Source organism: Crocodylus siamensis, chromosome 3 (genome assembly GCF_052110815.1).
Source record: "Crocodylus siamensis isolate JL-2025a chromosome 3, ASM5211081v1, whole genome shotgun sequence".
Taxonomy (NCBI): Eukaryota; Metazoa; Chordata; order Crocodylia; family Crocodylidae; genus Crocodylus; species Crocodylus siamensis.
Genome location: NC_143397.1, coordinates 242,425,847 through 242,439,685, shown reverse-complemented (window position 1 = coordinate 242,439,685; position 13,839 = coordinate 242,425,847).

The following is a 13,839-nucleotide window of genomic DNA, read 5'->3' as shown; positions in this document are numbered from 1 at the left end:
TAAAAAATTGGCTGATGAGGTGCACACAGAGTGTAGTGGTGGACAGGTTATACTCAATCTGGCAAGATGTGAGCAGTGGTATACCCCAGGGCTCGGTCCTCGGGCCCTCACTGTTTAACATCTTCATCAGTGACTTGAACGAGGGGGTGGAAAGCATGCTGTCCAAGTTTGCTGATGACACTAAGATGTGGGGCGAGGTGGACACACTTGAATGGAGAGAGGGTCTGCAAATTGATTTAGACAGACTACAAAAATTGGCAGATGAGAATAGGATGGGGTTCAATGTAGACAAATGCAGGGTGCTGCACCTTGGGAGAAGGAATCCACAGCATACATACAGGCTGGGGAGTTCCCCTCTTGAAAGCACAGAGGCGGAACAGGATCTTGGAGTTATTACTGACTCCAAGATGAACATGAGCTGCCAATTCCAGACTGCAAGGCCAGCCATACCTTGTCATGCATCCAAAGATTCATCTCAAGCCAGTCCAGAAAGGTGATACTCCGCCTCTATACAACTTTGGTCAGGCCGTAATTGGAGTACTGCATCCAGTACTGGGCACCACACTTTAAAAAGGATGTGGCCAGCCTGGAGAGGGTTCAGAGAGGGACCACCCATTTGGTGAGAGGGCAGCAGGACAGGCCCTATGAGGAGAGACTGAGGGACATGAAGCTGTTCAGCCTCAGCAAGAGGAGCCTGAGGGGGGACCTGGTGGCTGCCTACAAACTCATCAGGGGAGATCAACAGCAAATAGGTAGAGCCCTTTTCCCCCCAGCACCACCTGGGGTGATGAGGAACAATGGTAATAAGCTGATGGAGAATAGGTTTAGGTTAGAGATCAGAAGGCAATTTTTTACACTTAGGGTGGCCAAAATCTGGAACCAACTTCCCAGGGAAGCAGTCTTCACCCCTACCTTGGGTAAATTCAAGAGGAGGTTGGATGATCACCTGTCTGGGGTCTTGTGAACCCAGCATTCATTCCTGCCTGTGGCAGGGGGTCAGGCTAGATGATCTGTTCAGGCCCCTCCTGACCCTAGGTACCCTGAAACTATGAAACTACTATGAAACTATGAGACATTTTAGAAGCTTCTTGTGCAGCCACTTTGGCCTCTTGCCATAATTCTTGTGCTACCATCATGTCAGAACAGTTTCCTGTTGGGCTTCCAGTACTGTGCCCCTTAGAAGCTCTCAACCTTCCTTCAATCTGGGTACCTTTATCCTTCAATCTATCCTCCCCTGGTGCTGTGCCTATTAGATCCTATATGATGCAAGCAGACGATGGGACTTGAAGGACAACTGGTACTTTCTGGTGTTGCAAGACTTGCATATCAAGCACTCTAGTTCAATGGCACATATGTAACAGGGACAGATAAGAGGTCACATTATGATGTTTGGATCTATGATGGTTTGCAACACATGGATCTGAATTTCTCCCCAAAATTCTGGACTGCTAGAATTTCAGGAGTTAACATCTAGTTGTTACAGGTAGATCATTTCCCTTTGTTGGGTCCCTAGGAAATCATCCATGCAATTAAAAAAATCACAGGCTCGTGGTCTATGTGCCTGAATCTACTTCTTTTCAAGGGGACCATAGATGCAGGAAAATTTTACTTCAGTTGTGAAAAGAGGATCTCTTATCCTCAGAGATCAAGGCTCTTCTATTTCAGAACATATACTGCTGAATTATCATGCTGCTCAGATGAGTCCCCGCAGGGTTGTAATTTTTGTGTGTTTATTAATCTGTTTATTGAAACACGAGAAGCCCTTTAATTCCTTAAAAAAAACAGAACACATTTATGATCATATGTAACTAATGTTTGATATACAAGCTTGTCTGACTAGGACTTGGCCATTAGCTGATCATTTAATGTACTTTGGATGACAAGTTCATAAATAAGACGCTGTCCAGCCTAACATAAAACAAGAATGAAAATAAAGTGAACCCAAAGGCTTGCCAGTAGTTGCTTTTTTGCGGTAAAAACACAGCATTTTGAATGGAATCAAATACTTTTACTTCATTCTGTAATGTGCAAGACAGATTCGTCTCCATAAGAATAACAACCTTCTCTAAATGCACCAAGAAAGCTGTGATATACAGTCAAGCCCTCTGATACCACCGAATTTGCACTGAAGAGAACACTTGGGATTGCCACCTCACCAATCTTAAAAAGGCTTTCACCCAACAAAGACGTTCCTCCAGAGAGATAGTTCACATGTTTGGAAGGACCACCTGGATACCACATGAAGAATTGCTGCAGTACAGACAAAAACTCCCCACAAATCACACATCGCTGGTTATGACATATCACCCCCTCCCTTGAACCCATATGGAAAAGCCTCAAACAATTGCAATTCATACTAGAAAGATACCCTAGTCTTAAAAAGATCTTCCCAGAGCCACCCATCCTAGCCTTCAAACAAGCACTGAACCTCGCTAACCTCATCACCAGAAGCAAACTTCCTACAGCCCAGAACACTCCGAATGGATCCAGACCATGCCACGACAAGAAATGCAAAACCTGCCAACACATCTCCACCACCCCTACAATTACTACATCGCACAACAGAGCCATCAGCATTCCTGCATCTTACAACTGCACCTCCAGAAATGTAATATATCTCATCCAATACACCAAATGCCCTGGTGGAAATTACGCAGAAGAGACCAAACAACAACTGTGCGCCAGAATGAATGCACACTGGAAATCTACCAAAGACAAGAATACCCAATTACCTGTGGGGCCACATTTCCCACAAGATGACCACTCTTTGTCCAATCTCTCAGTTCTAATCCTCAAAGGGAACTTACAAAACACTTCTCAGAGTCAAGCCTATGAACTTCACGTCATCAACCTCCTCGATACAAAAAATCATGGACTAAATACAGACATTGGATTTATGACACATTATAACCTACCTGACATCTGACTCCCCAGGTACCTCTCCACTATTTAACTGCTACATTCATCCCCCTTCCCCACCCCCTGCCTGTCTCTTAGCCACTGACTCCTCAATTTACGTCTTGACAGACTTGGAAAATGGGTGGACAACAACCTGATGGCCTTCAACTCCGAAAAATGCAAGGTACTCCACATTGGGAAGTAAAACCCGCAGCATGCTTATAGGCTCAGCAGCACTACGCTTACTAGCACCATGGCCGAAAGGGACTTGGGAATCATGATTCACCACAAGATAAATATGAGCCACCAATGTGATGTTGCAGCCAGCAAAGAGAGCAAAACTCTGACTTGCATCCATAGATGCTTCTCTAGCAAATCCCAGGATGTCATCCTCCTGCTGTACTTGGCCTTGGTAAGGCTGTAGCTGGAGTACTGTATCCAGTTCTGGACTCCACAATTTAAAAAGGATGTGGAGATGTTTGACAGTGTGCACAAGAGAGCCACACACATGATCAGTGGGCAGGAAAACAGACTTTATGATGAGAGGCTAAGAGCTACAGGACTCTTCATCCTGGAAAAGTGCAGGCTCAGGAGGGACCCAGTGGCTGCCTATAAGTATATAAGGGGTGTACATTAGGATCTGGGGGAACACCTGTTCACCAGAGCACTCTATGGGATGACAAGGTCGAATGGTCAAAACTTCTCCAAGACTGTTTCAGGCTGGACGTAAGGAAGAACTTCTTTACAGTCCAAGCCCCCAAGATCTGGAACAAACTGCTTCCAGAGGTGGTGCAAGCACCTACTCTGGATTCCTTTAAGAGTCAACTGGATGTTTATCTTGCTCAGATCCTGTGACCCCAGCTGACTTCCTGCCCCTGGGGCAGGGGGCTGGACTTGATAATCTTCCAAGGTCCCTTCCAGCCCTAATGTCTATGAAATCTATGAAAGTAGGAAGCCCTATTAATACTAATTATTATTTCACAGGTGATTGTTAACACCTGTGAAGTAAAGAACACTGTCATAATGGGCCATTGACTTCCTACAGCCTTCAGCAGTTGGGGAGGAAGGGTGGCCTGGTAGGCAGTGTCCCAGATTTCACATTGTCCCAGATAGTCACTCTAACTATAAAGTGGATACAAAACTGGCTTGGCTGTCAGGCTCAAAGGGTAATAATCATCAGCTCAATGTCTCGTTGGCAGCCCGTACCAAGTGGAGTGCCCCAGGGGTCACTCCAAGGGCAGGTTTTGTTCCAGATCTTCATCAGCGACCTGGAAGATGGCATACAGTACACCCTCGTCAAGTCTGCAAATGACATGCAGCTGGGGGGAATAATAGATACGTGAAAGGTAGGAGTAGGATTCAGCTGGACCTCAACAAATTAGAGGACTGGACCAAAAGAAATCTCATGAAGGTCAACAAGGACAAGTATAAAGTCCTGCACTTAGAATGGAACAATCCCACGTACCTGTAAAGGTTGGGGACCAACTGGCTAAGCAGCAGGACTGCAGAAAAGGATTTGGGAGTTACAATAAGCTGAATATGAGCCAACAGTGGGCCTTTGCTGCAAAGAATGCCAATGGCATACTGAGCTGCATTAGTAGGAACATTGCCAGCAGACCAAGGGAAGTGAATCTTCCTCTCTATTTGGTACTGATGAGGCCGCATCTGGAGTACTGTGTCCAGCTTTGAGTCCCCCACGACAGAAAGGATGTGGACAAATTGGAGAGTCCAGTGCAGGGCAGCAAACATGGTTAGGAGGCTGGGGCAAATGACTTATGATGAGAGGCTGAGGGAACTGGGCTTATTTAATATGGAGAAGAGAAGACTGAGTAGGGATTTAATAGTAGGGGTGTGCAAAATGGGCCCTATTCAATTTGGATTCAGCCCAAATCAGGGACAGTGATTCTTTTCATTGATTTGGATTACTGTCCCTGCTTTGATTCAGCCAAATCTGAATCTGAAGATTTGATGCTGATTCAGAGAATCAGTGATTTGGACATAGAAACAGCTTTAAGTTTTTTCTACATTCCTCAAGATACCAGCACAGTTTGTGAATGCTGCAATGCTGGGGTAGATGGAGCATCCCACAGGAGTCCAAATTACCCAATCTTTCCAAATCTTTCTGAATTGATTTGGAGGGTTCCGATTCGATTTGGAGAGATTAAAGCTTCCTCTGTTTTGATTTGGAGATTTGGTCACCGAATCGGGCTGAATCTCCACCAAATCGAATCAGGGACCAAACCTTTGCACAGCCCTATTTGATAGTAACCTCCAAGTACCTGAAGGGGGGTACCAAAGAAGATGGAGATGGACTGTTCTCAGTGGTGGAAAATGGCAGAACAAGGAGCAATGGTCTCAAGTTGCAGCACAGGGAGTTGAGGTTAGATATTATGAAAAACTCTCATGAAGAGGGTAGTAAAGCACTGGAACAGGTTACCCAGAGAGGTGCGGTAGGTATCTCCTTCCTTGGAGGCTTTGAAGACCCGTCTAGATAAAGCCTTGGTTGGGATGATATAATTGGGGATGGTCTTGCTTTGAGCAAAGAGTTGAACTACATGACCTCCTGAGGTCCCTTCTAACCCTAATTTGCTATTATTCTATGTCTCAAGATGCTTTGTAATAATAATATTAGCATCATGATGAGAACCAAGGAAAAAGAAGGATGTCATGGGTTTTTAATTTACACACTGATTTTTTTTTTTATCACTGTAGTACAAAGAGACCCCAAATGAGGCAGCCATCTCATCATATTACAAATATAACAAGGGAGATTCTTTGCTCCAAAGACCTTTTAATCAGACAGCTGGGCAGAGAGTGCCACACAGCAGCGGAATAAAACAATCTCAAAGTCTTAGCCCAAAGCACAATTCATTGTGCTGCGCACCTCTCAAAGGCCCCGTTAATCACAAGTATATTTTAACAGCAGTGAAGTCCATTTTCAAAGTAGCCTTTGCTCTTCCTTTGGTTCTGGGAGGAACATTAAATCAGAAGTCCACTCTCTTTCTCTGGAAGAAAGGGATGCAGTGAAAGCTTTTGGGTTTAAAATGTGATTAAATATCTTTCATGTATTAGTGATGCCAGTCTCCAATTTGCAAGCTTAGTCCATTAAAGGAGGTAGAGTAGTAAAAATATCTGAGGCATCCTTCTGTTTTGAGATGAAAGGAACAAGCAGGTGATCACAGGAACAACCTTGCAGGCTGTCTACTGCAAGAGCCCTTTTTCCTCTCATGCCTCCCTTCTCATCCCTCTGTAGAGAACACCTCGTGCATCCTGGCTGGGCCTTGGCATTGTAAGGAGAAGCGGGCACCCTGTTGCAGTGCAAAATGTGCATATGCATATTTCCTGATTTATGCTTTGACCCCGCTCCTGCTTAACCAAACAGAAACCACTGAACTCAGAAGGGATACAGTCAGACTCTTAGATTTAAATCATTGTAAAATAGTAAGAGCCTGGCTCTCAGTTATGCTTACATCACCTGCAGCACTCTGGCAGTGTCACTGGCTGCAATAAGCAAAAGTATAACTGTGCTAACTCTGTGCATGGCCTTTACATTAACTTGAGCATTGAGCTCCAAACCTATAGAAAGCGAGCAGCAACCTAATTGTGCTCTTGAATAATAAGGATACATTAAAAAATGCAGAAGCAGGCTCCATAGCCAAGATTTTAATAAATATTGAACCAAATGAATTAGAAATTCCAAGCACCTTTACAAGAAGGAAATTGTTCTTCCTTTATTAAACATACATTACACTTAGAGGTGTCTGAAGGGACTCCCTGTCACAGCACTAGAATTCAATGTTTAATCTTTTTTCTTGAGTTTAAGCTGACACTCTAGCATCTTCTTGTCTTTTCAGTTAATAAGTGTGGCTCACATTCTTTTTAAAGAAAAGGTCACGGTTCCTCACGTAAGTAATAACATTAAGAAATTAAAAGCTCTTCCTTTCAATATGTTTGGATGGACAACAGGATATCACTACCAGAACTCCATTCATTTTCCCTCCAACAATAGAAAATATCAGTGCGGGTAATCACAGGACAGAGAGACAGAACAGACACATTAGGTCACTTAGTCCATCCCCCTGTCACTCCTGGATTGCTCCCTACAGTATATGCTCCACCAACTTCTCTGGATCATTTTTAAATGACTCAGGCAAGAGACTTTCTATGACCACCCATGGGATGCTACTCCACAGCACAGGATCTTAGTGCTAAGGACTTCTTTCTGATTAATTCCACCCTGTTACTACAAGTTATGTGCTTTTACACTACTTGAAATGACTTTGCTTCCACCACTTATTCCACAAGTATCTTGTTAGTCTACTGAAATGATCAGTAATTCTGCCCCTGGTAGGGAGGAGGAGAAGGGGAATGAAAAAGACAACAGTAACTCCTTGCCTTTGTCACTGACCCATTCTGGAGACCTATTACTTAGCTTAGTGCATATCACTGTTTAGTTCTCAAGATAATGAAAATGTTGCTGAATGTTTAAATCAGTGTAAATAGCAACATTTTAAGAGACCCTACTCATTAAGCTTGCTGTGTCATTTTTTTGAATATCAACCAAGGCCCTTTCATTAGAAAATGATTTTTGAGGGGGAGAGGGGGAGCTGAAGACTACCACCAGGCTAGTGTATCTGAATCTAACAGAAGTTTTTGCAGAAGGGATGTATGCTTATGCTACCTTCTGTAGTTTCTTTGTTTTACCTCAGATTTCTAGTTGGAGAAGTTCTGCACTATGATTTAATATGAAAAGTTTTGACATGAGACTCCAGGGTCTTTTAGTGTATACAGATCATGAAACAAATGGCATCTTTATACCATTCCAACCCGCTTTTGTTTTTTTCCTTTGAGAGCACGGCTGTGTTTCCCTACCCTGAAACTGTGAACCAAGATCTGAGCCTTGCTGCCTTACACACAGACTGCTTCATGCCTAGTCATCTCCTGCATGTAAAAAAGCTTAAATTGATAGAGGTTGTGGACTATTTTACCAATTCATAAATGATTCCCCTCTCCCCGCATCTCTCTCACCTATTGACTACCTCAATTGACTTCTTGCACTGAAGAGCACAGACCAACTGCAGATGCTTCTTCTGCCTGACAAAGGGTATCTGTACCCAAAAGCTTGCAAAGAAGAATTTTTCCAACTATTTAATTTGGCCTAATGAAAGATATCAGATTTGCCCAAAAAACTCTGTCTGCCTCTGCTAATGGCCCTCATTTTATGTGAAGGAAAAAACACACTGCAAACTCCTGGGAAAGAGAAGTATTGGCAATAGCAGGGGATAGTTCTGTTTAGTTCAGTGAAGAGCATAACAACATATAATAGTTGAATTTTCTTTCATTTCAGTAATATGATATTCTTCTGCTGACATTCTTCCTGAACTGTTTGAATTAGACAACCTCATCCAATAAACCAATGAAATGGAATATAAAACTGAGCAACAGTCAAATAACCATAAACAAGAAAGATCGGCAAAGGCGCCAGTAAAGCATTATACACATTCTTAATAGCATAAAGTAAAGGAAAAAACAGCATGAACTTTGTCCTGGTATTTTAATTGATTGTTAGATGATCTAGTTCTTTCCCCTAATAGTGGATTTATTTTTTCCTAACAGAACAGTGATGTTGGCCTCACTGGAAAATGGATTAATACAAACATTGATCAGTGCATAAAGTAGTCATACAGGGGTCTGTTAGCAGCATGGACCAAAGTACGCTTTAGTAACTGCTTAAGCAAGAGACCTTGGTGACCAGAAAACAGAAAATATATGGCCTAAGTGGAAGCGCTGGGAAAATTAGGATTATTAGCTTTTAGTCACCTCAAAAGGCCAGTTGATGGGACACAATGAGTAAGATGGGTATAAAACACCAAAAGAAAAGTTAAAGCAGGGGTGGGATAATAATTTTGAGTTTTGGTGAGTTCTCGAGGGCCCTGCACACAAAATCTTTTAGAATATATCGTTTTAACAAAATATAGATAAAAAACAAATCTTATACTAAAAATCAGACATGTACCATAACATATTTTAACTTTATTTTAAAGAATAATGTTTGTCTTGATTTATGGGGGGGAGGGGTGGAGGAGGGGGGGTTGAGTAATAGAAATAAAGGAAATTGCATACTAGCTCAAAATAAAGTCTTACTCTTCTATATTTTGTGTGTGCAGGGGGCGGGTAGGGGAGACATGAGGATGAGTGTGTGGAGGGTTGTGTGTGCATGTGTATGCGGTGCTGCCCATGCACTAAGTCCCAGGAAACAGCCAGGGCTGGGGGCACGCAGCAGAGCTCATATGGGCAGTGCAGATACGGCCCACCCCCATCTGGCCAACGTGGGGCTGAGGCCTGCCTGCTCCTGCCCAATGTAGACCACACCATGCTCCCACTTATGCCTGCTACCCTGGTCCCAGCCCGTGCACACAACTTCCCAGTGGAGCTGTTTTCCGTGAGGCTGTAGCTGCCCAGGTACTGCTTGGTTTCCCCCACCTTCAACCGGTCTTCTTCCTCCTCCTGCCCCTGCTGCACACTCCAGGTTGTGGGGGAGGCTGCAATCAGGTAGCTCCTGTCCCAGCACATGGGGCTCAAGCTCCAGGCCACTTTCCACCCTCTCAACCACGAGCAGCTGGCTGCTCCTCATGCCGAGCAGGCAGAGTTAGAGCTCCAGGTGCTGAGGCAGGAGCAGCCTGACTGTAGCTTCCCCCCAGCCAGAACAGCCAGCAAGACCAGGAGGAGGAGGAACCACTGGAAACCGGTTTGCAGCCGCACCAAAAAGCTGTGCGCCGGCCGGGGCTGGGGCTGGCTGGCAAAGGTGGGAGCACGGTGCCCTAGTTGGGAGAAGTCAGGGCTCAGCCCCAGACGCAGCACCATGGGGGCAGTCAGGGACTGGATCCAATCAATTGGCAGGCACCCGCCCACGGGCCAGATCCAATCAGTTGGTGGGCTGGACCCAGCCTGTAGGCCATATTTTGCTTATCATCCCAGAGTTAGAGTAGCCCTCTCCCACCCCCATATCTGGTAGGAAACTTGAATTGTCTGGTGAAAACTGGATGCAAATGACATTTAGTGATTGGGGAGAAATAGGATGTGTATGTTATAAATATGAGATTGGTTTGATCGATGTATAAAGGGGCCTGGGAACCCTGTTACTTTGCACTGAGCTAGGGGAGCTACTATATGCTGGTGCCAAGTTCAACAGACAAATCTGGCTGGTGCCATACTTGAATGAGAACTGGTGTTAGCATTTCACATTGTTTGTAAAAAATAAACCCCAAAAAGGGCTTGTTACTAAGAACTGGAGTCTGTGGTCTCTTTATTACAACTAACAAGATCATCAAGAGTAGCCATCAAGTACACTATCACTGGGCACATCTCCATGAGTGGGAATGTGCGTTTCCCCAGAGACAAATAGTGGCAGCACAATATGAGCCATTGCTGCTTGTCACTAGGGAATACCCATACCTGCATGCTCTGGCCCATGACACCTTGCCCCAGGTAGGGGAGGGGTGGCTGGGGCCAGAATCTGTGCCGGCCCCAGCAGCCTTTCTTGGGGTCCAGGGGGCCTACGGGGCCTGCAGCTGTAGCAATCCAGTAGTAGGGAGCCTGGCTGGCAGCAGCAGTGTGGCTCCAGCAGGCCAGGCTCTGGTTTCAGGTGGCACACACTGCCACCACATTCGCTCCACTTTTTTTAGGTGTGAGTTTTCTTGACACTGGGATCTTCCAGTATCAAAAATATCCCATGTGCTGCTAATCTCCAGTGCAGGGAATGCCTGCACGTGCAGTGGATGTGGTATGCGGTGGGACAGAGCAATGGAGCGGTATAGTTTTTCAAAAGTGTACCTGCTAAATTGTGTGCTGCTTTTCACACTTGCCCATCATGTTCCTGGGGTGATAATTGATGTAAGTGTATAATTCTGTCTACCTGCATTCATGTGAAAATAAGGGTTAGCATGCAGATTAACTGAGCAATCCTAGAAAAAAGATTGTAAACAGATGATCTGAAAAAAATTAGTCTCACTTTTGACCAAGAAATGGAATCTAGTTATTTTTTTTGCTTAGAAATTATTAGGGGTGTGTGAAACAGCACCATTTTGTTTTGCCATTTCAAAGGGACAGTGTTTCGTTTCACTGTTTCGAAGCACTGTTCCCTTTCATTTCGTCGAAACTGTTTTGCTGTTTCACTGCATTTCGCCCATAATGGGGAATCATGTAAATGCCCATACCTTTGTCATTTCATGCACGATTCAAATGAAAATTGCAGAGATGGTAGCACCTTCTGCGGGCATGAAGCCTGACAAGTTTCAAGAAGATATGTATGTGGTTTTTTGTGAAACTGCACCTCATACTAGTACCACTTGCTAGCAGCAGCATCCTGCTGTCATCCTGCATGCAGATCCAGGGGCCTACTCCCCCTGGGAGGAGTCTGGCACAGCCCCAGAGCCCTCCCGAGGTGCATGAACCCATGAATCTGGATGCAGGATGACAACAGGCTGCTGCTGCCGGCTCGGGCCAGTGCCAGCATTGGGTTCTTCCTGGCACTCAATGTGGGCTGCACCAGGCAGACTTGGGTGCTGGCACTGGCCCCAGTCGGCAGTGGCAGCATACTGTCACCTGCATGCACTGCAGCTGGTGAATGCGGAGCTTTAAAAAAAAAAAAAAGCAAAAAGCAAAAGAGCCCCACACTCAGAGGCTTTGACAGCAGCAATTGGGGCCTCTAGGCACTTGGGGAAGAGCCCACCCATGCAGCATGGGGTAGTGAGAATCATCTTTCCCCACCTCTGGCCACTTGGCACCCTCATGGCAGTTGCACCATTGTGCAGGTACAGTGCAGCTCAGCAGGGTTCTGCATGCTGTCTGCAAGCTGGGGCAGAACTACCTGTGAGCCAGAGCTCCCAGTTCAATTCCCTAGCTCTCCGATCATTTCCCCAGCTCTTCCCAGGGGGCATGGACCCCAGATCTGTAGGCTGCTGCTGCCAGCTGCGGAAATAGCCCAGAGCCGCCACCATCCCCAGCTGGCAGCAGCAGTCTTCTGTCATCCCGCATCATCCGGGGAACTGCACCCCCCAGGAAGAGCTGAGGGAATCAATCAGAGAGCTGGGTGAAAGATCGGAGGGCTGGGGAATTGAACCAGGACCTGAACATTCCCCCAGCTCTTTGATCATTCCCCTAGCTCTTCCCGGGGGGTGCAGGACCCTGGATCTGCGTGCCGGGTTTCAGCAGGCTGCAGGCTGGGCCCAGCAGCAGCACTGCAGTCTTCCTGGCACTCGGGGCAGGCTGCACCAAGTGGCTGCCACTGGCCCCAGCCTGAAGCAGCAGCCTGCTGAAACCCTGCATCCAGATTGGGAGTGCACACCCCCGGGAAGAGCTGGGAAAATGATCAGAGACCTGAGGAAAGCCATCAGAGAGCTGGGGAATCAAACCAGGAACTAGATGTAATGTCAGAGTAGTCCTAACCTGCTCCTCCCCATCCCTCTCCTTAGTTTCTGTTTAGCTGCAAGCAAGCCCAGCTTCGAAACTCAAAACATTTCAAAACTTTCTTAATGTTCTGAGTGCCCTCGTTTCATTTCGAAGCTGTTTCTAAGCCTTACGTTTTGTTTCAGTTTCACTGTTTTGAGTTCAAAATGTGTCAAAACAGCTTCAAAACAAAACACCCACTGAAATTTTGCACAGCCATAGAAATTATGCACTTGATGATTCCCAAGATTTCACTGTTCTATTCTAATGATACATATCTTCATGATGGCACATTAGCAGTAGAATGAACTTCTAACAAGATTAATTAAACCATAAGAAATACATTGTGCTGCTGCCAACACCTGATGGGCTCAGATTCTCGTCAAGCCTTGTTACACCATCAAAAATATGGCTTTCTTTGGCAAGACGGTACACTGAAACCATGAAAATACACCATCAAAAAGATAAGTGCAGACAGGAATAGAAATGCTGCCTTTGATACAAGAAGGTTCATTTCAAAACCACTTTGTTAGAACTAAGTCTCACATACTTTCCATAGAGGGCCAAACACCCATTTGTAAATGGATCTTGGAACTGATCTTATTTTCACTAATGATATTGGTAATAAAAGTAGGAATTTGCGAAAGATATTTGTCGAAGACACAAATTTTGGAAGTGGTTTGGACGGTGAGGCTGGCAGAAATTGCTATCACTTCATGGATGATAGTCAAACTACACCAATATACACCAGCTGAGGATCTGCCCCATAGCACCGTATTTTTTTCTAATACCAAGTGTAACACGTCCAATTAAAAAATGTGGCAAGAAGTCTTTCCTTTCGTATACTCTGAATTTTTAAAAAGATGACTGAATTTAGAGATGAATTCGAACCTTATGTTTTGCCCATGCTTAAAAAAATAATACATAGCGTATACTCCCGGGACTTGACAGCTATGCATACGAGATATACTGAATAAGCTGCTACAGGAACCATATAACAAGTGTATACCTGCATAAGATGAAGCTACTTTAGCATACAACTTCCCCACAAAAATGCTACGGTGCCAGTCTCACTCTTTATTCTGCATAGCAACTATTGAGACCTTCTTTTTATCATGGACATAACTGCTATCATAAAAGCTCTCATGACCTTTAGAGGGCGGCACCTGTTATTCTTAATCTGCCCATTTTCCTCTGACTTTCTCTCAAAAGTACATATCAGAAAGTCCCCTGGAAAGCACTGTGCTGCAATCATCATAGAACCCACTGCAAAAAACAAAATTGCAAACTAAAACTTGAAAGGAAATAGCACCACATTCAGAAAAAGCCTATTTTCTCTAGTCCTCCTGGGTCCCTTCAGTTCCATCCCTGCTGATAAGGGTAAGAGAATAAAACAACCCAAAATTATGTCATATTCTTCTACGCACTAGCCGGTTGCAAACCTGTCTGAATTGCAAGTAAAAAGGCCCACCCCCCTTAGGTTTCAGAAAGATG